Here is a 23,637-nt window from a genome sequence, read left to right as displayed (position 1 = left end):
ACTTGGGAACGTTATTCAAAAGGCTTCAATCTTAACATATGCACTTTCTCCTTAAATAGATGCTTAGAACTTTGGTAGTAGTTCTTAAATAGATGCTTAGGACTACAAAAATGCATAATCTCAGAACTTATTATGTATCATAAAATGTAATGATAAAATACAACTCATAATGAACACCTTCAGCCTCCTTCCTGGAACTTCTAGAATTTCCCATCATCCTTGTTGTAAAAATGAGAACCAATTCTTTTTGCTAAAAGAAGTTTAAATTCTTCATTTTTCCTTGACATTTTGCTGAAAAGGCTTTGATTAGAAGCACAGGAAACAAAAGTCCTTTATTCATCGAATAATATGCTTCATAGCTTTTTCCAACAGATCATCTCCATAGGAGGGGAAATAATTCAGTTTATGAAGTTCTGTAGATATTAGCTGTTCTGTTAGGCATTTCCTGCAAGCTTATGAACTGATATCTCAGTTTTAGGGGAAAATAAACAATTATTACTATTAAATTCCTTTTATTTATTATATCTTGATCTTCACCTTTTATATCTGTCTCATCTAGCTGTTTTTATTATTATTTACAAAATAGTAAATAATGAGAATTGGTTTCACTTAATCTTCCATTCTCTCTCTAAATGCCTGATAGGCAACCCAAGTTAATTTCTCCCTCTCTGTCACCCTTCCAAAACTCCGGAGTCGGTGGAAGTGGCAGAGGCTTTTATCCATCTTGGAGTTTCAAGTGACCTGACTCTAACAGTTGTTGCTGTTGAGTCACTAAGTTGTGTCTGACTCTTGGACCCCATGGGCTGTAGTCTCCCAGGCTCCTCTGTCCGTGGGATTTTCCAGGCAAGGATACTGGAGTGGGTTGCCATTTCCTTCTCCAGACTCTGATATTACTTGTACTTATTACCACTCCATGTCCTGGCAGGACAGAGGATGTTAATATCCAATGTAGAATGTTGCTCTTGCTCTTTTTTCATCTTAATGTTTTAGATTCCCTGCTTTAAAATTAGTAGTTGCTTGTGGTAATATGTTCTTATTTGTGTTTAGCACAAATATCCCTCTAGAGAACAAATTGTTTGTGATGAAAAAAAAAAAGGGTCAAGGATTAACTAGATGATGATGAGAACCAACATCAAATAGCATCTTGTGGTTTTATTTATTATTAAGCATTTTTGGCTACATTATATGTTTTACTCTTTATAATTACCTAGGAGAAGTATTTTATTCCCATTTTGTAGAAGGGAAAAGTGAGACTCAGAGAAATTAAATTAACCTGTCTAAGGTCACATAGCTGTTGGGTAGCAAATCTGAAATCCGGATTTTCTCTAGGTTCTAATAACAACAGGGACAATATACCCTTTGACCTCTTTACTCTGCACTTATCTGTGTGATCTCCCCATGCTTGATGTAAATGCACCTATAATGTAAATATTTGGGCTCTTTTTTTCTTGTACACATGCTGTCAATAAATGTATGGGGTATGAATAAATGTATGGGGTATGAATCTAGATCACAAGTTTGCTACTCTAAAGGAAGAAAAGATCCCTTCTTAATGTTGTCTTACTCTGTACTTCCTTCTAAACTTAGAACTCTATTTTTCAATCAGCGTTCTTCAATAACAGAAATGCTTTAAAAAGGAATGTCAAAACTAGAGATGGGGTGAGATGAGAGAGCGGAGAGCTATATTTTATTGAATTGCGTCATTATCACCAACTGAGTCACCAACTGAGTAGAATTAAGCTTTTCCCCATCTGAGCTGGCAAAGACATTCTAAAGACAGAAGAAATTTGAGAACTGGGATTCTTAGCTTTCTGATAGAAAAAATCTGAAGATTCAAATAAAATGTGCTAAACACAAATAAGAACGTATCACCACAATCAACTACTAATTTTAAAGCAGGGAATTTAAAACATTAAGATTAAAAAAGAGCAAGAGAGGGATTAAAAAAAAATACCATCATTCCACACTGGATAAGCTTTTGCTCAGATTTGTTTTTCTTTTCCACCAATGTGTCTCACTTAAGAAGTTTCTTCTTCTGTTGTCTCAGAGCTATGAGACATGGCTGTATGAAGACCAGACATTCATATTTATAATTCTTCAGAACCCTGTTTCCAGAGTCTGACTTTTTCTCATTCTCACTTGAATGTGTGCTTCCAGAAAAGAATTAGAATCTATAAAAGTACTTGTGTAGCTAGCACAGAGCATTTTATGTTTACCAGTGTAGCATTCTCTGTTGGTTTGAAGGAACTGTTTAAATATTGGTCTCTCCCAAAATTTCTTCCATGAGATAGACAAAGAATATCACCACATCCAAAGTAGAGTTTGCCTTCCGTTCTATGGACTGTTAAATATTTTTCATACCTTGATGATTGTATTTGCCACAGGCATATGAGATTATAAAATTAAACTCCAAGAAGAGGATTTAAAATCCAGCTTTATTTTTTTTAAAGTGGTAATTGTAATCTCTTTTATTCAGATATTGAATATTTATTATCTAAATATTTATTGACCATCTGCTATATGCTAGACTTTGTTCTAGACACCCTGAATACAGCAGTGAACCAAGTAAAGCTCCAAGGAATTTCTTTTTCAGTGAGAGGAGGCATAATATTCTATTCCAGGAGGAGGAGGAAAAATAAATAAAATATCTATGTGAGTTGATAGTAAGTGCTGGGAAAGAAAATGAAGCAATACGGAAATAAAAAGTGACAAGGAGTACTTATGTGCAGATCTGAGACAAAGTGATTTTCGAGCAGCAGAGATCTCAAGGTAGGAGCTGAAAGTGTGAGCCATGAGATTATCTGGAGGGATAGTCTAGCAGAAGTAGCTGCAAGTAGAAAAGCCCCAAGGAATGAGGAATTTCACAAGGGGGTTGTTGTGGCTGCCCTACAGTGTATAAGGAGGGGCAGTGGTAGGAGGTAAGAGGAGACAGAAAGTGGGAGGCCCAATTATGTAGAGATTTGTAAGTTGTGGTAAAGACATTGGACTTTACTCCATATGAGATAGAAAGCCATTGAAGGAATGACATAATCTAACTTAGATTTGAAGAAGTATTTTCCTGCTGTTGTGTGGAATTTAGACTATAAGAGAGCTGGGTTGACCAAATGGACTGAAGCCATAAAGATACAGGGAAGAAGTGAGGGTAATATGGATTATAGCAGGTGGTGTGTTGAAGACTGGTTGCAATCCAGATGTTCAATAATCAATCATTCTTGCATCAATTCTGTTCCTCATATAGGAAGCAAACCAAGCATAGTGGTGCCAAGAAAATGTTTGTAGAAAGAAGAGTGAAAGTCGCTCAGTTGTCTCTGACTCTTTGCAACCCCATGGACTATACAGTCCATGGAATTCTCCAGGCCAGGATACTGGAGTGGGTAGGCTTTCCCTCCTCCAGGGGATCTTCCCAACCCAGGGATTGAACCCAGGTCTGCCACATTGCAGGTGGATTCTTTACCAGCTGAGCCACAAGGGAAGCCCAAGAACACTGGAGTGGGTAGACTATCCCTTCTCCAGCAGATCTTCGCAACCCAGGAATCGAACTGGGATCTCCTGTATTGCAGGCAGATTCTTTACCAACTGAGCTATCAGGGAAGCCTGTAGAAAGAAGTGATAAGCTATACCAAATGCTACCTATAGTTTCATTTAAGAGTTGGTCTTTGGATTTAGCAATATGAAGGACATAGGTAACATTGACAGTAGTAGCTTCCATTGGGAAGTAGGTCATTGGGAATGAAAAACAGGTTGGAGAATGCTCTAGAAGAAACAGGAAGAGAGAGGACATAGAGATAGTGATGTAGAGTATTTCTCAATCTTGTTTTTTTTTTTTATATGTAAAAGTCATTTTATTCATGTCAAGGCTTCTTAATGAGGTGTTGTTTACAACTGTATCAAGTGACAGGTTTATACAAGATTACTTTGAAGCAGTTCTTTTACTTTTGGGTGGTTTTCTTATCTTATTGGGGTTTGGAATCAGTTTCTTTATTTTCAGGGGTTGTAACACTACAGCCTGCTGACCCTCAGCGTGCTTTCTCTTGGGTTTAGAGAGGTCTTCAAAGGAAGTGTCCAGAATCTCTTCATCTTGGCTTTCCAAAGAGTCTGTCTGCAGGTTCTCCCTGGGGTCTTCGAGTGCATCCCGGAGCCATGCCACATTCAGACGGGGGACTCTGGGGAGGATGGCCCTCAGTTCCTCCCCAAAGGCAGTAGTGTTCCTCTTGAACCCCAAGGCCAGGACGCATTTTAAGCCCAGGACAGGTGCGAGCCTCTCGCTGAGCTGGGGCACCTGGCAGGCGTGGACACCTCTGCTGACACTCAGCTGCACCAAGTGTGAGGTCACGATGGCTGGCTTGGCAGATTACCACTTCCCTAAGGAGCTTTTTTAGGACAACTTGCCTAGTTGTCCTCCACCTACCCCACCTACCCCAATGGAATTATAATATCATGGATATACTTTATATTTGCTACACATTGTATGTATACACACACACACATATATGCACACATTATATATAAAAAGAATAAGAATTGTTTGCCATGCAAGAACCAATTTTTGCTCTTTGAAGGTTATACTATTTCTCCCAAGAATATCATAGTTTAGACAGTCCTATAGAGGAGTATTTTTTTCTGTGAAAGGGGAGCAAAGAATTGGACTGGTAGCTGGAGGAGGAGGTTGTATCATGTTTTCATTGTTTTGTATGTTTTAAGATGGGATGAATTATGACATGTTCATTACTGATGGAAAGAATATAATAGAAAGGGGAACACTGATCTTGTAGACCCAAACTGGACAGTGACAGGAGTCATGGTCTTGAGTAGGAGATAGAGGATGGGGCCTTAGATGGGAGCCCCAGTTCTCCCAGCATAGCAGGAGGGGAGCAGAGCATACAAGCATATGTGGGGACAGGAAGATGTCTTTGGAAATGAGAGCCTGTGGAAGTCATTTTCTTGTTGATTTGTTTTGCAATGAAACAGGAAGCAGAACCATCAGCTGATATTGAGGAGAGGCAGGGGGTTTTGAAGGTTTAAAGGGAGAAGAGAGGTGTGACATAGTCACCTGGGGAAATGGGTTGAGCAGAGTGAAGTAGGGTTATTGGGCAGCACTAAGATCCACTCGAACCCAGAGATTATGAGTTTAGAAGTGAGACCAGCCAGTACTTTTTCCCTTTAGCACTTTGTCTCCTCTAAGCACATTAGATATTTTAAGTATTTGCATCGCTGAATAAATGACTGAAGTGAGTGAATACTGACTTTATGCTGCATGCTACTTAAGATTTTTTCATTTTACTACTGGCATGTTTTTAATTGGAATGTTTTATACTTGATTTTTATTAAAATTAAGACCTTTACCAGGTGGAAGGATAGATTGGAATGGACATGTACACACCGCTATATTTAAAATGGATAACCAATAAGGACCTACAGTACAGCACAGGGAACCCTGCTGAATGTTATGTGACAGCCTGGATGGGCGGAGAGTTTGAGGGAGGATGGATACGTGTTTATATATGGCTGAGTCCCTTTGCTGTTCACCTGAAGTATCACATTGTTAATCGGCTATACCCCAGTACAAAATTAAGTTAAAAAAAAAAATTAAGGCCTTTAGATAAGAATTTAAGAATGGTACAACTTGGTTCAACTTTTCTGACCGAAGTAACAAAAACCAATGAAGATCTTTAGTGCCTTTGTTTTAGTTGATACTGTTGCTGAACATGGGAAGAAGATGTAAAAATGATAACTACTTTGAATCTCTTTCTAAGTATATTATTCTCATAAAAGGAAACAAGAAGTCAGTGGTAGTTTCTTTGAGGATGTGGTAGTCATTCTCTATAAATTCCTAAACTTTTAAACTATACTTATTCATTCATCTATTTATTAAGTTATTAAGTATTTTCTCAGTATCTCCTCTTATATCAGCCATGGAAAGAACAAAACTGAATATAGCATGATTCCTGCCTTGAGGTACATTATAAGCATCTGGATGTTACACTACTTTTAGAACAAGTGTATGTAATTTGCTGTATACTACAAAAGATATACTCAAACTAATATTTTTAGAGAACGTGGTTCCTATGTAGTATCACATACAACACTGATAAAGAGAGAATGTGATGAAATTTGTAAAATAAAAAATTCAAGCTCATTAGTAAATTCAGTATGTTATATGTAAAATATGTGTAACTGAAAAGAGTGTGCTCACAGAGACTGCTGTGTCATGACTATAACTGTGTGCTTCATCTTGATTAGAAATTACGAATTCCTATTTTTTAAGACTTCTTATTTTGTATTAGGGTATAGTGAATCAACAATATTGTGATAGTTTCAGTTGAACAGCAAAGGCACTCAGCTATACATATACATTCTCCCCCAAAGACTCTCCCACCCAGGCTGCCACATAATATTGAACAGAGTTCCATGTGCTATACAGTAGGTCCTTGTTGCTTATCCATTTTAAATATAGCACTGTGTACATGACCATCCCAAACCCCCAACTGTCCCTTCATCCTGGCAACCATAAGTTCATTTTCTAAGTCTGTGAGTCTCTTTCTGTTTTGTAAGTAAGTTTATTTACACCATTTCCTTTTAGATTCCACATATATGGGATGGCATACAATTTTTCTCCTTCTCTGCCTGACTTGACTTCACTCAGTGTGACACTCTCCAGGTCCATCCATGTTGCTGCAAATGGAATTATTAGAAATTACTAATTCTTACAGAATTATTTAATTCTCAAGATTTTTATACTTCCCTTTTTCAAGACCGACTGGTGCTTTTGAAGAGTTAAGTGTGGAGTGAAAGTGTTAAGTCGCTCATTTGTGTGCGACAGTTTGCGATCCCGTGGACTGTAGCCCACCTGGCTCCTCTGTCCATGGAATTCTCCAGGCAAGAATACTGGAGTGGGTAGCCATTCCCTTCTCCAGGGGATCTTCCCAACCCAGTGATCGAACCTGGGTTACCTGCACTGCAGGCAGATTCTTTACTGTCTGAGCCGCCAGGGAGGTTTCCCTTGAAGAGTTAACAGCTTCATTAATTTGGTGCATGATTCATTCTTCTGCTGGGGTTAGGCCGGTGCCACAGGCTGCAAGACCCACAGGTGAACAGCGTGTGGCAGTGTTTAAATGCTGTTCGGACAGCCAGTGCCGCAGCACGTGCATCTCGGGATTGTATTTTTCTTCTGTATTGTTATGTGTCATGTTTTGTTTGCCAAACAGAACATGGAAAATGAATAGGCAGTTTTCTGGCGTGAGTCTTAGTAGATAAATTGTCAGAATGAGCTCTGTTGCTTAAGAAAAGCATACACATAATTTAGTCGCTGTATGAGACTATATGTAGGTTGTTGCTATGGGGAGTTTTGGTCTGGCCAAAGGGTTCTTTTCTTTGAAAATTCTGATGGACCAAGGTTCTCTTTGTTTTCATAGTACTCCCATTCTACCCCCTCCCTCCCAAAGAGCGAGCTATCCCATTACTGAGGTTTCACTTGTGTACATGTAGTTGCATGAATCTAACATAACTGTGAATTTATCTTGTCATGACTTTAAATTATAGATATTATTTGAATGAAAGAATTAAGCTTTTGTTTCATTTTTTTAAGCTTTCAAAGAGAGTTTTCTTTCATTTATATTTTTCCCCCATATACAACGGAGTAAATTTTAGGTCATCCCCAAAATACAGATGTATGTATCTGTGAATGTGTGTATCCTCCTCATTGTCCTTCACATTTTGAGATAATACTACTCAAAGTGATTGAACTCTTTATATAATAACATAATGAAGTGAAAGCTCTATGAACAGACAGTAGTATTATCAGACAGTAGATATGTAAAGATATTTTTAGTTTGTGACTATTGTCTTTCTGCATGAATGTTCTCACTACACAATCTTTTATATTTACTGTCATCACAAAGACTTTGCTTTGACAGAATGTGATATCTTATTGCCCCCATTGCCGATTGCTTTCCAGTTAATTATCATACACACATATCTAATGAGCACTCACTGTATTCCAGGAATTGCCCCAGATTCTGAGTTCACCTAGGTTAATGAACCCCGGCCCCAGTTCTTAAGGAGCTCATACTGGGAAGATGTGTATGTGTCTGTTGCATTTATCTTCTATTTGCTTCTGAAATACTTTTTTTTTATGTATAATTAAGCTTAAGAGCAACTTCAGGTCATTTCTTCTGCCCTTCTTCCTACTTTGGCTCTGTTGCTTATTATCTATGTGTCCTTGGGCACATTACTTAACTTCTCTGACTCCCTGATTCCTTTTCTATGCAAAAGAGGTGATAATTCCTATCTCATCAGGGCATTTGGGGAGATTAAATAAAATAATGTATTAAAGCTTCTAATAAATTGCTGGCATATGATCAGTGGTTAGTGAAAAGAAACAGCTACTGCTGTGGCTTAACTTGCATTTGTCACATGTCTGGCATTTATTGCTAAGGTTTATTTCCCTTTCATTCCCTTGCTGTTATCCTTTCTTCAAGCACATGGCCAGTTAGGAATTTAAAACTAAAGTAAATAGAAATAGCTCCAATTTGTTATTGTTTTTTATGTGCTAGATATTTTACATGTCTAGCTAATAATACTTAAAACAATGTAGTATTATTATCTCTACTATATAGAAGAAGACCAGGGAGATTAAAAAAAAAAAGTTTCTTTCTTTGCAAGCTGAATATGTCTTTATTTTTTTAATGTATTTATTTTTAATTGGAGGATAATTGCTTTATAATATTGTGTTGGTTTCTGCCATACATCAACATGAATAAGCCTTAGGCATGCATATGTCCGCTCCCTCTTGAACCTCCCTCCCACCGCTTACCCGATCCCACCCTTCTAGGTTGTCACAGAGCACAAGATTTGAGCTCCCTGCATACAATACAATACAGCAAATTCCCACTGGCTATCTGTTTTACCTATGGTAATGTATTTGTTTCAATGCTATTCTCTCTATTTGTACCACCATCTCCTAAAAGTTACTTTCTAAAGCTGTGAAATTAGCTACCTAGAAGGATGAAATACTGACTCCAAAACCAATCATTATCTTACACATTTTTTTCCCCAAGATCCCTTCTAATTCTAAATACTTTAATTTTTTTAAAATGGATGTGCCTTATAATCACAAGCATTAGAAGTTTTCATTTGAACCCAGTCTCAAACTCTCAAAATCTGGATGCCCAATGCTGTCATTAACAAAATAAGATATAAAATCTGAATTTTTATAAGTAAGTATGACTGATAGTCCGTGGATAGACCAGAGTTCCCCAGGTGGTTCTCAGATCCTACCATCTGCATCAGTTGATTTTTCTGTATCTTCTGAAAGATTTCTTTATAAGGGAGGAATGGGGGGGGGGGATATAATGGGGGGAATACTTTCCTTCTTTAGGCTTCCAGAAGGATTTTTAAAATTTTGATAAAAATTTATCACTTTGATTTTTACTAAAAGATTTGTTTTGATATTTTGACTTTTATTTAATCATAAGTGGTAAACATGGACCAACAGTCTGTGCTTACTTAGGTAGAGTAGTTCTTTATCTTTATTTAGTACTTTGTGGTCCCTTGTAACCTGAGGACATCAGGCATGAAGAGATGATGCAATTAGGGAGAGGTACAGCTGACCCCTGGGGCTCAGTTGTTAAGCCATTGCCTTCTGGGTTCAATGTAGCAAGAGTTCCTGATTTGAGAAAGAGGAACTTATGGGTGTGTATTTTCCATGGAGAAACTGAACAAACTCTTAAATTGAATTAGAATAATGAGAATTCTATGTAGAATTCTGAATATTAGCTTCTAAATGGTTACTTTGGGCAAGTGCCCATCTATCTGGGCTTCATTTTTCCCCTCTGTAAAGTGAGACCGTTGAACTGTAGAAATCCAAGATCACTTCTCAGTCTAAGATCTAATCCAAAATGATTCTGTAAGAGAACAAGTGTGTGTGTTGGGGGATTGGGGAGGGTGGTGATTGCTGTTTGAAATGTGAATTATTTGAACATGAGTTCATAGGGTATAGATGTCAGAATCGTGTTTAGAAAATGTTAATGTGGGTGAGTGAGAGAAAAATATCTCATTGTTGTTTACAAACACCTTAGTTAACAAGCTTGCACCTTTCCTGAACACACTGGATTTTGGGGGAGGAAAGAAAAAGGCTTGTATTTAAACCAGGATTCAATTTTTTTAAGATTATGCTTAGTTTGTCTTTTTTATCCATTAAACTTGAGTTTCTTGAGTGTTATACTATCTCTACAACCTTACATTGCCCCAAATAATATTTCTTGAATGAATGAATTAATTGAATGATAAAATCTCCAGTGTGCCTGATCACACACTGTGGACAACTATGAGAAACTAAGACTTCTTCAATTTAGCGCTCTCTTTAGCTTCAACTATCTCATCACCTATTATGTACCTACATTATGTTGAAGGGAGAAAAATCAGGTACCAAAGGAAAAAAGAATTCTCTGCTTATCCTCTTCCATCACTGCACTGTCATTAAAGAAAAGTACACTGCTGTATTTTTGATGGCCAGCTGAATGATTCTTTGAACTTTTACAAACAAATAATTTTTATTTCTATAAGCAATTCTACTTATACAATACAATCACTAAATGAAATATAGCAGAAACGTAGGCAAGGCTTTTCTTCCATTTGCAAAAAGGTATATCTAAAGCAACAACCAATAGCAAAATAGCAAAAACAAAAAAAAGAAAGTTTGGGAATTGTGTGTGTGGGCATGAGGTTAGATGGGGGGTTTGGGTGTGACTGTAGATATTATAATGAGGGAGGAATGGAATTTAAAGACACTGTTATTTGGATACATTAATATTCTGAAGCAGCTCATGAGTTTAGTACCAACTCTAACAATAGTAAGTTTCAGTATTTAGTTCAGTTAAGGCACTCAGTCATGTCTGACTCTTTACAACCCCATTGACTGCAGCACACCAGGCCTCCTTGTCCATCACCAACTCCTGGAGCCTCCTCAAACTCATGTCCATCAAATCAGTGATGCCATACAACCATCTCAAATGTCATCCCCTTCTCCTCCTGCCTTCAATGTTTCCCAGCATCAGCATCTTTTCCTATGAGTCAGTTCTTCTCATCAAGTGGCCAAAGTATTGGAGCTTCAGCTTCAGCATCAGTCCTTCCAATGAATATTCAGGGTTGATTTCCTTTAGGATTGACTGGTTTGATCTCCTTGCTGTCCGAGGGACTCTGAAGAGTCTTCTCCAACACCACAGTTCAAATGAATCAATTCTTCAGCATTCAACTTTCTTTATGGTTCAACTCTCACATTCATACATGACTACCAGAAAAGTCACAACTTTGACTATATGGACCTTTGTCAGTAAAGTAATGTCTCTGCTTTTTAATATGCTGTCTAGGTTGGTCATAGCTTTTCTTCCAAGGAGCAAGTGTCTTTTAATTTCATGGCTGCAGTCACCATCTGCAGTGATTTTGGAGCCCAAGAAAATAAAGTCTGTCACTGTTTCCATTGTTCCCCATCTATTTGCCATGAAGTAATGGGACTGGATGCCCTGATCTTAGTTTTCTGAACGTTGAGTTTTAAGCCAACTTTTTTCTCTCTCTTTTACTTTCATCAAGAGTTTCAATATTAGTTGTTTTTAAATCTGATAATGTTTTAATCCATGGAGAAGTTTAAAAACCAGATTTCAATTTGAGATTATACAAACAAAACAAACCACCATTTCTTTTTCTGGGCCTCAGTCTCCTTAAGCATGACATGATAGGATTGGGATAAATGATGTTTAATGTTCTCACCTCATATCTGCATATCTTATCTCAGATATGCAGATGACACCACTTGAATGGCAAAAGTGAAAAGGACCTGAAGAGCCTCTTGATGAAGGTGAAAAAGCTGGCTTGTAACTCAACATTAAAAAAACTAAGATTATGGCACCCAGTCCCATCATTCCATGGCAAATAGGGGAAAGGGGAAGCACTGACATATTTTATTTCCTTGGGCTGCAAAATCACTGCAGAAGGTGACTGTAGCCATGAAGATAAAAGATGCTTTCTCCTTGCAGGAAAGCTATGACAAACCTAGACAGCATATTAAGAAGCAGAAACATCACTTTGCTGATAAAGGTCTATATTGTCAAAACTATGGTTCTTCCAGTAATCATGTATGGATGTGAGAGCTGGAACATAAAGAAGGCTGAGTGCCAAAGAATTGATACTTTCAAACTGTGGTGCTGGAGAAGACTCTTGAGAGTCCCTTGGGCTGCAAGGAGAGCAAACCAATCAATCCTAAAGGAAATCAACCTTGATATTCCTTAGAAGGACTGATGCTGAAGCTGAAGCTTCAGTGCTTTGGCCTCCTGATGCAAAGAGCTGACTCGTTGGAAAGACCCTAATGCTGGGAAAGATTGAAGGCAAAAGGAGAAGGAGGGGACAGAGGATGAGATGATCAGACAGCATCACTGACTCAATGGACGTGTGTTTGAGCAAACTCTGGGAGATAGTGAAGGACAGGGAATTATGATGTGCTACAATCCATGGGGTCACAAAAGGTCAGATACGAGTTAGCGACTGAACAACAATTAAGGTTCTTTGAGGGCCAAACATTCACTGATTTTGTAAATCAGTTGTTCAGTTGACTATAACACTTACTCTAGAGTGACATTTCTCTACCCCTTTAAATTCATCTCTCCTACACTGCTTTTTCACTCCCTTCCATTTTTCTCCTCTAGATTATTTTTTTAGTTCTCCTATTTGTATTATGAAAAAAATTAAGTAGGCACCTTAGTTATTTTTCAAATATATCTTTACATGATGGGCTTTTTAAATTTTCATATACATGGGACCAAGTTTTAGGAGATGAAATAGTATCAAGCTTCAACTATATGACAAAAGCTCTAACTTGCTCTTGTGATTCAGTATGCATGGGAGCATGATACGGGATTTTTCACACTGAATACAAACTATTAATTGAATACACTGAATCTAATCATTCAGTGCTGCCAGTATCTTATGCCATACATTCAGGTGTATCAGTTCACCCTCCTTATTAATGATTGTGAATAAGCATATCTTAATGCATGATTGATGCTATTAATATGGCACTTTTTGATAGCCAAGGAGTGTGACTTTATTCTTGCATTCTGAAGCCTAGCAGAATGCTAGATACTGCATGTGTGTTAAATGAATGCTTTTATTATCTGTTGATCTTTGTATGTGTAGACTTTTAAAAATACATGAAGTTCTCATAAATGTGTAGGGATATATTTATAATGATGTAAAAATGTAATCCAACTAGTTATGATGTGTACCTACACAATTTTTTAAAATTTACTTAGCTTACCTTTAATATTAGTTAATGGAGGACTTATAGTGATGCTACCTCCTCAAACATTTTCACCAGGAATTCTTCTTTCACAATGGTAGTTTTGCCTACTCTTATGTTACCTTATGGGTCTTCCAAGCTGGCGCTAGTGGTAAAGAACTCACCTGCCAATGCCTGGGTTGGGAAGATCCCTTGGATGAGGGCATGGCAACCTACTCTAGTATATTCTTGCATGGAGAATCTCATGGACAAAGGAGCCTGGTGGGCTACAGTCCACTGATTGCAAAGAGTCTGACATGACTGAAGCAACCTAGCACGCGTGCACACATGCATGTTACCTTATGAGGTAGTAGGTCATCACTCTGATACTGCAAGATAAGCACTCAGTCTTGACTGATGACTGAGTAAAGTGGAGTTTTCCAAGCCAGGGGCAGCTAGTTTTGGGTCATAAATAAAATATGGTTGGCAAATAATAAGAAAAATTTTCTTCAATGTCACAAAATCTGAAATGGAGATTATGCCAAGAAATTCCAGAAATGTTTTGCGGATGTTGGGATTAGGGAGTGTATTGATAAATATACTTTGGCTTTTGGAGACATTCGTGGTAGTTGGTTACAGCAGCAAGAGAAATACCTAGTAATTATTTTCATTAACAATAATGTTTTTAATGAAACTAGCTCATTCTCATTTGAGAATGATATATTGAGTATTATATTCATTTCAATGTAGGAATTTAAGAAATTTGCCTCTTCTCTCTCATAAATAATTCCAGTTGACTGCTTTCTCTGAAAGTTTGGAATAAATAATCCTTACATCCTTCCAGTTTTGCTAGGTCAAGTACTGATAGCCTAATTTGTTAAAATGAACTTTTGAGCAATTCACTTGGAAGTGGCTAGGAATTTTAAATTCATAAAGTTCAAGATAGCACACCGGTATGCACACGCCAGGACAGGCAGATGGAAGCCCTTTCATGGTCTGCTTCCTCTTTGAGTTCAGTGATCATATACTTGAGTCATTAGTGTTCTCATAAACCAATGTAAAAAAGAGGGAAACAATTTAAAAGTAAATAGTAAAAGGAAGTTTTAAACTGAGGACTTGATATCTTGATTATCTCAAGGTGTTTAAATTCCCTGCAGGACCATTACTTCAGAATGATAAAATGAAAAAGCTCACACTCACTTCTCTTCAAACTTTCATTCTCAACGCACTAATGCACATAGACACATACAAAAAATTTAGTTCAATAAGTATTTATTAGACATCTGTTGTTGATCCACCATAATCCGTCCATAATTCTTTTCTTGTCATTTACATGGTACATCTGTTGTCTAACCATTGTCTTGGTTCTTAGTAAGAAATCAGTTTATGGTTTGAAAATTCTTGTTGCCTTTGAAGTAATACTGTTGGATTTTCTAATACTTATTATCCTGAAATTTTATTTAGCCTGCTCAATAGTAAGTTTATGACTAGTTAAGAAAGATTTTAACATTCCTTGCCTGGATAATTTCTTGTTTAATCATTGACATATGGCATAAATTTTCTGAATCATGGGTTAGATTATAAAATTTCTATTTATCCCTAACATGAAGCCAATAATCAACTATTTTTAACCACTATAATTATCAGAAGTTTCTTTTGTGGTGGTGTTCATTGACTTATTCTTTATTTCTTACATAAAAGTAAGAAAAACTGCCTATTTGCAATAAAAACAAAGGCAATGGTTAATTATTTTGCTTAATTTGTCTCAACATAAATCAGTGAACTCTATGTTTAACTGTTGAGAGTTTTTAAAATTCGCCTGTCTTTAATTTAGAATTTTATTCTTTTCATATCTGGTTCAAGTAGGTGAAAAGATCATCAAAGCATGTTTCTTCCTTTTATAATAATTTAAAATGTTCTGACCAGACAACATTGTCAAAACAGTCTTTTGTGTTTACAAATGACTTCACAATAGGTATATAAAAAGTGAATATGAAATTTCATCTGTTAATATGAATATGCTACATATTTTAGTTAGCATTCTTAATGTGGAAGTAATTATAGAACTTTTCTACCATTGAGATATATAAATATTAAATATATTATCCAGTCTTTATAATTATTATTCAATGGCATTGTACTTATCATATAGATTTTTTCTTAACATGACTCCCAAATTTACAGTGTTTCATTTCACATGACCATACACATAAATTTTTATTTAATAATTATTTATTGAATGAGTGAATAGTGATTCAGGTTTTTGAAATACCACAGAATGATCATCTTAGCTAACTGTTATCATTCATTAATACTACTGATAAAGAAATTTTTTATTTAAAAATTCCAATTAATCAAAGTGTATCCTTTTGGATAGTTTTCCACCTGAAACAGCAAATCTCATATTGCCTTTAATTAATTATAGATTTAGATAGATATATTACAGTAGAAACTGACAAAAACTAATGTTATTGACAGAAGTTCTAGAAATTAAAATGGGCTTCTTTCATAGCTCAGTTGGTAAAGAATCTGCCTGCAACATTTCAAATCACCAGCGTTCGATTCCTGGGTCAGAAAGGTACCCTGGAGAAGGAAATGGTAACCCACTCCAGTATTCTTGCCTAGAGAATCCCCTTGGACAGAGGAGCCTGGCAGGGTCTTTTCCAATGAATCAGTTCTTTGCATCAGTTCAGTTCAGTTCAGTCGCTCAGTAGTGTCAGACTCTTTGTGACCCCATGGACTGCAGCAAGCCAGTTCTCCCTGACCATCACCAACTCCTGTCCATTGAGTCAGTGATGCCATCCAACCATCTCATCCTCTGTCATCCCCTTCTCCTCCAGCCCTCAATCTTTCCCAGCATCAGGGTCTTTTCAAATGAGTCAGTTCTTCGCATTAAGTGGCCAAAGTATTCGAGTTTCAGCTTCAGCATCAGTCCTTCCAGTGAATACTCAGGACTGATCTCCTTTAGGACTGACTGGTTGGATCTCTTTGCAGTCCAGGGGACTCTCAAGAGTCTTTTCCAACACCACAGTTCAAAAGCATCAAGTCTTTGGTGCTCAGCTTTCTTTGTAGTCCAACACTCACACCCATACATGCTGCTGCTGTTGCCGCTAAGTCGCTTCAGTTGTGTCCAACTCTGTGCAACCCCATTGACAGCAGCCAACCAGGCTCCTCCATCCCTGGGATTCTCCAGGCAAGAATACTAGAGTGGGTTGCCGTTTCCTTCTCCAATGCATGCATGCATGCGAAGTTGCTTCAGTTGTGTCCAATTTTGTGCGACCCCATGGACAGCAGCCCACCAGGCTCCTCTGTTCATGGGATTCTCTAGGCAAGAATACTGGAGTAAGTTGCCATTTCCTTCTCCATCCATACATGACTACTGGAAAAACCATAGCTTTGATTAGATGGACCTTTGCTGGCAAAATAATGTCTCTGCTTTTTAATATGCTGTCTAGGTTGGTCATAACGTTTCTTCCAAGGAACAAGCGTCTTTTAATTTCATGGCTGGAGTCACCATCTGCAGTAATTTTGGAGCCCAAGAAAATAAAGTCTGTCACTGTTTCCACTGTTTCCCCATCTATTTGCCATGAAGTGATGGGACCAGATGCCATGATCTTAGTTTTCTGAATGTTGAGTTTTAAGCCAACTTTTTCACTCTTCTCTTTCACTTTCATCAAGAGGCTCTTTGGAGCTTCAGCTTTAGCATCAGTCCTTCCAATGAATATTCAGGACTGACTTCCTTTAGGATTGACTGGTTTGATCTCCTTGCGGCATCTCCACTAGCTTTGTTTGTAGTGATACTTCCTAAGGCCCAGTTGACTTCACATTCAGGGATATCTGGCTCTAGGTGAGTAATCACACCATCATGGTTATCTGGGTCATTAAGATCTTTTTTGTACAGTTCTGTGTATTCTTGCCACCTCTTCTTAATATCTTCTGCTTCTGTTAGGTCCGTAACATTTCTGTCCTTTTTTGTGCCCATCTTTGCATGAAATGCCTTGTTATCTCTAATTTTCTTGAAGAGCTCTCTAGTCTTTCCCATTCTATTGTTTTTCTCTATTTCTTAGTGGTTTAATGCATTGAAAATAGAGATTATGTTGTGAAATGCCTGAGAAGCAGTGAATTGGAAAGGATAGCCCTAGCTAAGAAGGGAGCTTCTACAGTTAGATGGCGATGCTCAAAGGACCTTATCAGATGAAATGCTAATGCTAGAGAACCCCAAAAGCAGAGGTGTCCAGGATAGCACACCCTGGAGTGTTCCTGCCAAGTGGGGATTATTGCAGAATTGTATAGGATCTAAGACTGGAATGTTATTTCTGCATTCTGCACTTTATATCACAAACAGCATGCACTCGTTCAAATCTTTATTTTAAAAAATTAAACTCAAAACAAAATTCTGCCTTCCGTATGAGTATCCTTTCCATGGTGATATCTCCCACTTAAATCATGAAGGTAGACTGAAAAGTCACCATTCGTGTAAGTACAATTAAGGAACGGAAGCCCTGTCTCATGGAGTGGTGTATGTCTTTTAGGCACCCATGGCTGTTTGTTATTTCAAAATTAAGCAAAGCAGAACATCCATTCTTCTCAGAGTTGTTTATTTATATGCCACACTTGACATTTTCAGTTGAACTCATTTCTGGATTGTCAGAATACAGAAGAACCCTGAAAAGATTCTTGTAAGTCAAAACTTTTTGTTTGATAGCAAAATAATTAGACAAATCTTGTCAGATTTTTCCCTGACTGTTTTGCCTGAAAATTTTCAGACTTAACAGCAAATAGATATTTTGAATAAAATGTTTTTGCCGTAATCACACTGTAAGTATCCCATAACTTTAATTAAAATCAAAATTCTTATGGTGTCTCAGAACAAATATTCAATAATGTATATTTTATTTGAGGGATTTTAAATCCTTTTTGGTCATTCAGATTTCATGTAATCACTTGGCCACCAAGACCTGTATTAGGAACTGGTTCTTACATAGACTAGCTTGTAGTGGTTAAGATGCCTTCTGTAGTCATTTTAATCCATTCACAATCTTTGCAGTTGACATGCCTTGTGTTTATTATGATTAATTTACAAATATTTTATAAGATGTACAAAGCATTTTTGTGTGTAATTAGTACTTTTTAACTGATTATTTCTGTTAAATAGATGTCTTTGAGAATTTTAGATTTGCTTTTCCAGAGACATTTAAATTTCTTCATCTCCTATGTGTTTTTTTTAAATAAGATACAATTTCTTAAAAATATAATTTGGATTGCACTAGGTAGCCACTAGATGACCTACAGGACCATCTGAATTTTAAAATATATAAAGAGAAAATATGAAGTGACCTTTAAAATGTTTCAGAAGAAGATGGGAACTGGTTAAAAACCAATTTTAAAAGTTTTTTTTTTTTTCAGTTTCTGTAATGCATTTCTTCACTTGTATGGTTTTTCTTTCTTTTTGACAGTTGTTAGTGTCTGAATTTTCCACTTTACAAGTGACAAGAGAGAGACCTTGGGCAAGACCAAGGGTGGGAATACTGGAAGCTGGGAATGAGAATGGGGGACAGGGTAGAAGATGGAGGGATGGTGGATATTGGAGGAAAGCTGACAGCCACATTATTTCATCAAATATTGTGAGGAATTAGGTTGGAAATATTGAGCAAAAGGATTATATAACTGAGACTTGAGGATAAAGAGAAAGAGCAAAGAGGTGGGAACACACAGGTTGGGGTCAATTTGAATAAGTCCATCTCTTTTAAAATCAGTTTTAAAAGGCTGATCATGGAGTTGCCTGTATCATAAACTAGACTTTGCCTCAATGTGGGGGTAAGTTTGTCTTCATCATTGTGTATTAGGAATGGAATGGTTTTATATCACTCAAGGGAGATGTCCTTGCAAGTCGTATGAGAGCTCAGCATTTTTATTATATTCTGCGATTACAGTTGAAGATGCTGCTTATCTTATTTCTTGTAAAACTCAGAGGGAAGCCTTCCAAGGGCTTTACTGCTCTTGGGTCCCTCTGTAATCAAATATGCTTTTTCAGCAGTAATTTTAGCATCTATTATCGTGCTTGAGCCTTTGGCAGCCCAGCAGTTTCGCAGCTTTGACATCACTTGTGGTTTGCAGACCATCATGCAGTGCTGTCTAGTGCTCCTGATAATAGTTTCTAAATGCATAGCTGATTTATACTGCCTGGAATTGTCCCGTCTCTTCCTAGCAATTGAATTTGGCAAATTAATCATTTAACCTTTTCTGCCCCATACCCAGGCCTCACCGTGAGGTCATTGGTGTCACACCAAGTAAGATTGCACATGGACAGAAGAAAGTTTGTGCTGGATTTGTGAATGTCACCCTCTCCAGAAGATGTATGTGTTGTTTTTGCAGATGAAGAAACAAAAGCAAATAGAGGTATTTTTTTCAAGTGCACCTAATGAGTGCACAATAGAACAGGGAGATCCACGCTTCTCACTCCCAGTCACGTGCTTGGCTTCTTGGACCTCTTTCTATTCTCACCAGAATTCCAGTGCCTGCTACACAGAATAATCATCCTCAAACATAGCTTTAGACTTAAGTTCCAGAGCCGATTCGAAGATGCTATGTTTAAGAGCTTAGAGAGGGAGAACTATAAATGGAACCTGTATTAATCTGATGTGCTGGCTGTCTATTCATTGTAACTTTGAATTTTTATGTCACAGGAATCTATCTTTAATGAAAGCTTGTAACAGGGCTTCCCTGATAGCTCAGTTGGCAAAGAATCCACCTGCAATGCAGGAGACTCCAGTTTGATTCCAGGGTTGGGAAGATGTACTGGAGAAGGGATCTGTCATGTACTCTAGTGTTCTTGGGCTTTCCTTGTGGCTCAGCTGGTAAAGAATCCACCTGCACTGTAGGAGACCTCAGTTCTATTCCCGGATTGGGAATATCCCATGCAGGAGGGAAAGGCTACCCACTCCAGTATTCCGGTCTGGAGAATTCAATGGACTGTATAGTCCATGGCGTTGCAAAGAATCAAACACAACTGAGCAACTTTCGCTGTAATTAAGCAGAAACTCAGTGGAAAAAGACTTTGATAGTCACATGATTTGTTCCCCAAGCAAAATGCAAAAGTATCTCTCCCCAGGTTAGCCCCCCTACCACCACCCTCAGAAATGCCTCATTATGTCCTTGGAGTGAGTCACGGAGGATTTCATTTAATTATCCTATCCCTCTTACACCTCTGTCCCTCAAATCTCCACTCTCACCAAATAGACGCTTCCGCCACTGAGGTTTCTTTCTCCATAAGGTATCCTCAAATAAACATCAAAGGCAGGAAGTTAATACCGTATGTTGACTGGAGTGGCACAACAAGGATCAGTTCAGCTCAGTCAGTCACTCAGTCGCGTACGACTCTTTGCGACCCCATGGACTGCAGCACGCCGGGCCTCCCTGTCCATCACCAACTTCCAGAGCTTGCTCAAACTCATGTCCATTGAGTTGGTGATGCTATCCAACCATCTCATCTTCTGTCATCCCCTTCTCCTCCTGCCTTTAATCTTTCCCAGCATGAGGTCTTTTCCAATGAGTCAGTTCTTTGCATCAAGTGGCCAAAGTATTGGAGTTTCAGCTTCAGCATCAGTCCTTCCAATGAATATTTAGGACTTATTTCCTTTAGGATTGACTGGTTTGATCAACAAGGATATTTCCTCTTTTCTCAGGGGTCAACTTGACCTACACCCGGATTTGATCAGAATATAGATATACAAATTGCAAGGCTAAAGAAGGAGCCATTGTTAGGGTCAGTTGTCTTCTCAAGCTGAAAAAAGGTTATGATTATTTTCTTTTTGCAAACATAATCTTCCCAACCTGACTTCCTGATTTATGTTGCATTATAGTACAGTGTGTTCTCAACACTAGTTCTTGGAACAGTCTAGAAGGTTTCACATGCTTCTTATTCTGTTGCTACTTGTCGAAGTCCAAAGGGGTTGAATGTGTCAGACACCCACAGTGGGTCATTTGTATGACATTCTACATATTAATAAAAAAGGATATGTGAGAATTCAAGGATGTGTTTCATCCTGTTTCAGCATGTAATTTCAAAACATGGCCAAGTATCTGTTTTAATTGAGAAAAGCCGTAATTCGCCAAAATCAACATGAAGCAAATGATTGTTAAGACATGTACATAGACTTGTTGTTCCTTTTAATTGTTACCAAAGTAGCTTTGTGGGGTTTTTTTAAGTATTAAATTTTTCATTGAAATTTAGAAAACTTTCAGTTAGAGAGTTAAGTTTGTGTATTGATTTATAGTACATTCTGAAACTGCTCACAAAGTGTAGATATTCCCTCTCTGTGTAATCGAAATACTCAGACTATAGTTTTCACAGTCAGCAGTTTTATCACCCGGCAAAGGTGACAACTGGTAGAAGTTGGCATTTTTTAATTGAAACCATATTCTAGAATTTTGATTTCAAACTTGTTAAGAAATGCAGTAAGAAGAGACCTATAGTGACCACAATATATGAAAATGTGAATCCTGATCATCTGAGAGCAATCTGTAGTTTCTAAAACTTGGATTCAGACTGAAAGTAGGAAATTATCCTGCTTTCCAGCAAATTACCATACACATTGCTTAATCTAGATTTGACATGTGAAGAAACTCTATATGACATGCTTATAAAGTAATGAGACTTGGTTTTTAAGTTATTTATATATAATTTATTTTAAAAATGTATGTTGTCCTTGAGAGAGTTCCTCTGGAAATTTGTACTTATTCCACAATTCTCCAAATACTTTTTGAAGCTTTTGGGAAATTATTTTAAATAAAGTTCTAGTCAATTCTTTCAAATAATGCTAGAACAAAGTATTTTTTGAAACTACATAAGAATGGATTTGAGAATTTGGAGCCACCCTGGAAAAATTCTTCAAATTGCTGTTGCAGCCACATGTTCTTCTAGACACACACCTATTCTCTAGCCATGGCCTGAATACTTTTTGATTCCTCTAAAATTATTTTTTCCACTTTCAAAGGGAAAAGATTTGCTATCCTTGCAGATATTCAAAAGAATGATCTGTGTTCTCTAAAAGCAGTTCTGGAAGGGTACTTTTCAAAATATTTACAATAATAGTAATAACCTTGATATAGCAACATCACTTTTGAAACAACATAATTTCCTGAATGTGTTAGTTCTTACATGTTTGTTGACAAAATGTAATACTTCATTGTCAACACATTCAGTAGTGAGTTAGTGGATGCCTTGTTTTAGAAAATTTTCACTTGAACCTGAAGACAATTGCTATTCCAAATAGCCTTCACAATAGCTTATGAAATGCTTGTTGTTGACTTTTGGAGGAATATGTGATGTTGTAGTTTCTCAGTAGTCGTGATAGCAGAACCAACCATAGTAGTTCCATAAGCATTTTTTTAAAAAAGTACATCTTTTATTAGTAAAAATGTGTTGTTAACAAAGAAAGAATTCACAAATTAGGGAAAAAATATTTTGTAAACCAGATAATTACTTGGAATGCTTTTTGCACAATCATAAACTTTAAATTTAAAATTATATTGATGTTATTCTGCTAGAAAGTATCTAATTTAACTCATCTTTGTTAGTTTGTGGCTTTTATTGTTAAAATAGTAACATTATGTTTTCCATAAGTTGTGGTTAAAAAAAAAACCTATTGATGGAATAAATAAATGTGAATTTTGAAAAATTAGATTATGAACACTTCATACATTATAATAGTTTGATGGGCATTTAAAGGTAAATACAAATTTACTTCAAAATCTTAATTTTGAATGACTTCAATTTTTGAGTATGTTACATTAGCACCAAAGTTATGAACATGAAATTAGATTCAAATAAGTATTAGATGTGTTCATGTTAAAAAGAAAGTTATTTACAGAGATTAATTCATTCAACACATTTTACTTGAGTAACCATTATAGTTCTAGATGTTGCCCTAGATGCTGGGGATAATGTGCTGGAAAAGCAGATAGCACCCCTGCTGTGTAACTTTATACAGTAGTGACTGGAGGGTTCTTAAGAGAAGAGACCAAACTTCTCTCTGGAGAGAAGAGAAGTTTTTGTGGCCACTCTATTGCATGGAAAAGCTCTCATTCCAAACCTCTGGGTTCTGTACTTTATTTTGAAGTGTGATTGAATTTGGACTCATGGTCTCTAAAGAGTTTTCAGATTTAAGTTAATACTGTGGTTTTCTGAATTCTCCTTGGTCACCTTAACTGATATTGTCCTATCCTCCCAATTCCTAGTATCTTTATTTTTCCTAGTATTTTTAATATGTAGTATAAAATGTGAGTTCTGTATGTCAGAGAATTTTGGAAAAGTTTTTAACTGTAAGGTAGTGTTGTTATTCAACAAGAAGGCATTTGACAAAGTATAG

General features: G+C 37.0%; 1 protein-coding gene and 1 pseudogene across 2 annotated transcripts in view; one reads left to right on the top strand and one right to left on the bottom strand.

The window, feature by feature from the left end:
* RNLS (renalase, FAD dependent amine oxidase) overlaps window positions 1-23,637 on the top strand; it is a 267,915-nt gene that overhangs the window by 26,637 nt on the left and 217,641 nt on the right. The gene's annotated exons all lie outside the window — the stretch shown is intronic.
* The window catches only part of LOC133070567 (ribonuclease P protein subunit p38-like), a 39,130-nt pseudogene continuing 19,363 nt past the window's right edge, over window positions 3,871-23,637 (bottom strand).

The sequence above is a fragment of the Dama dama genome, chromosome 15 (genome assembly GCF_033118175.1).
Source record: "Dama dama isolate Ldn47 chromosome 15, ASM3311817v1, whole genome shotgun sequence".
Classification (NCBI taxonomy): Eukaryota; Metazoa; Chordata; class Mammalia; order Artiodactyla; family Cervidae; genus Dama; species Dama dama.
This window is presented reverse-complemented; position numbering and strand designations above follow the sequence as displayed.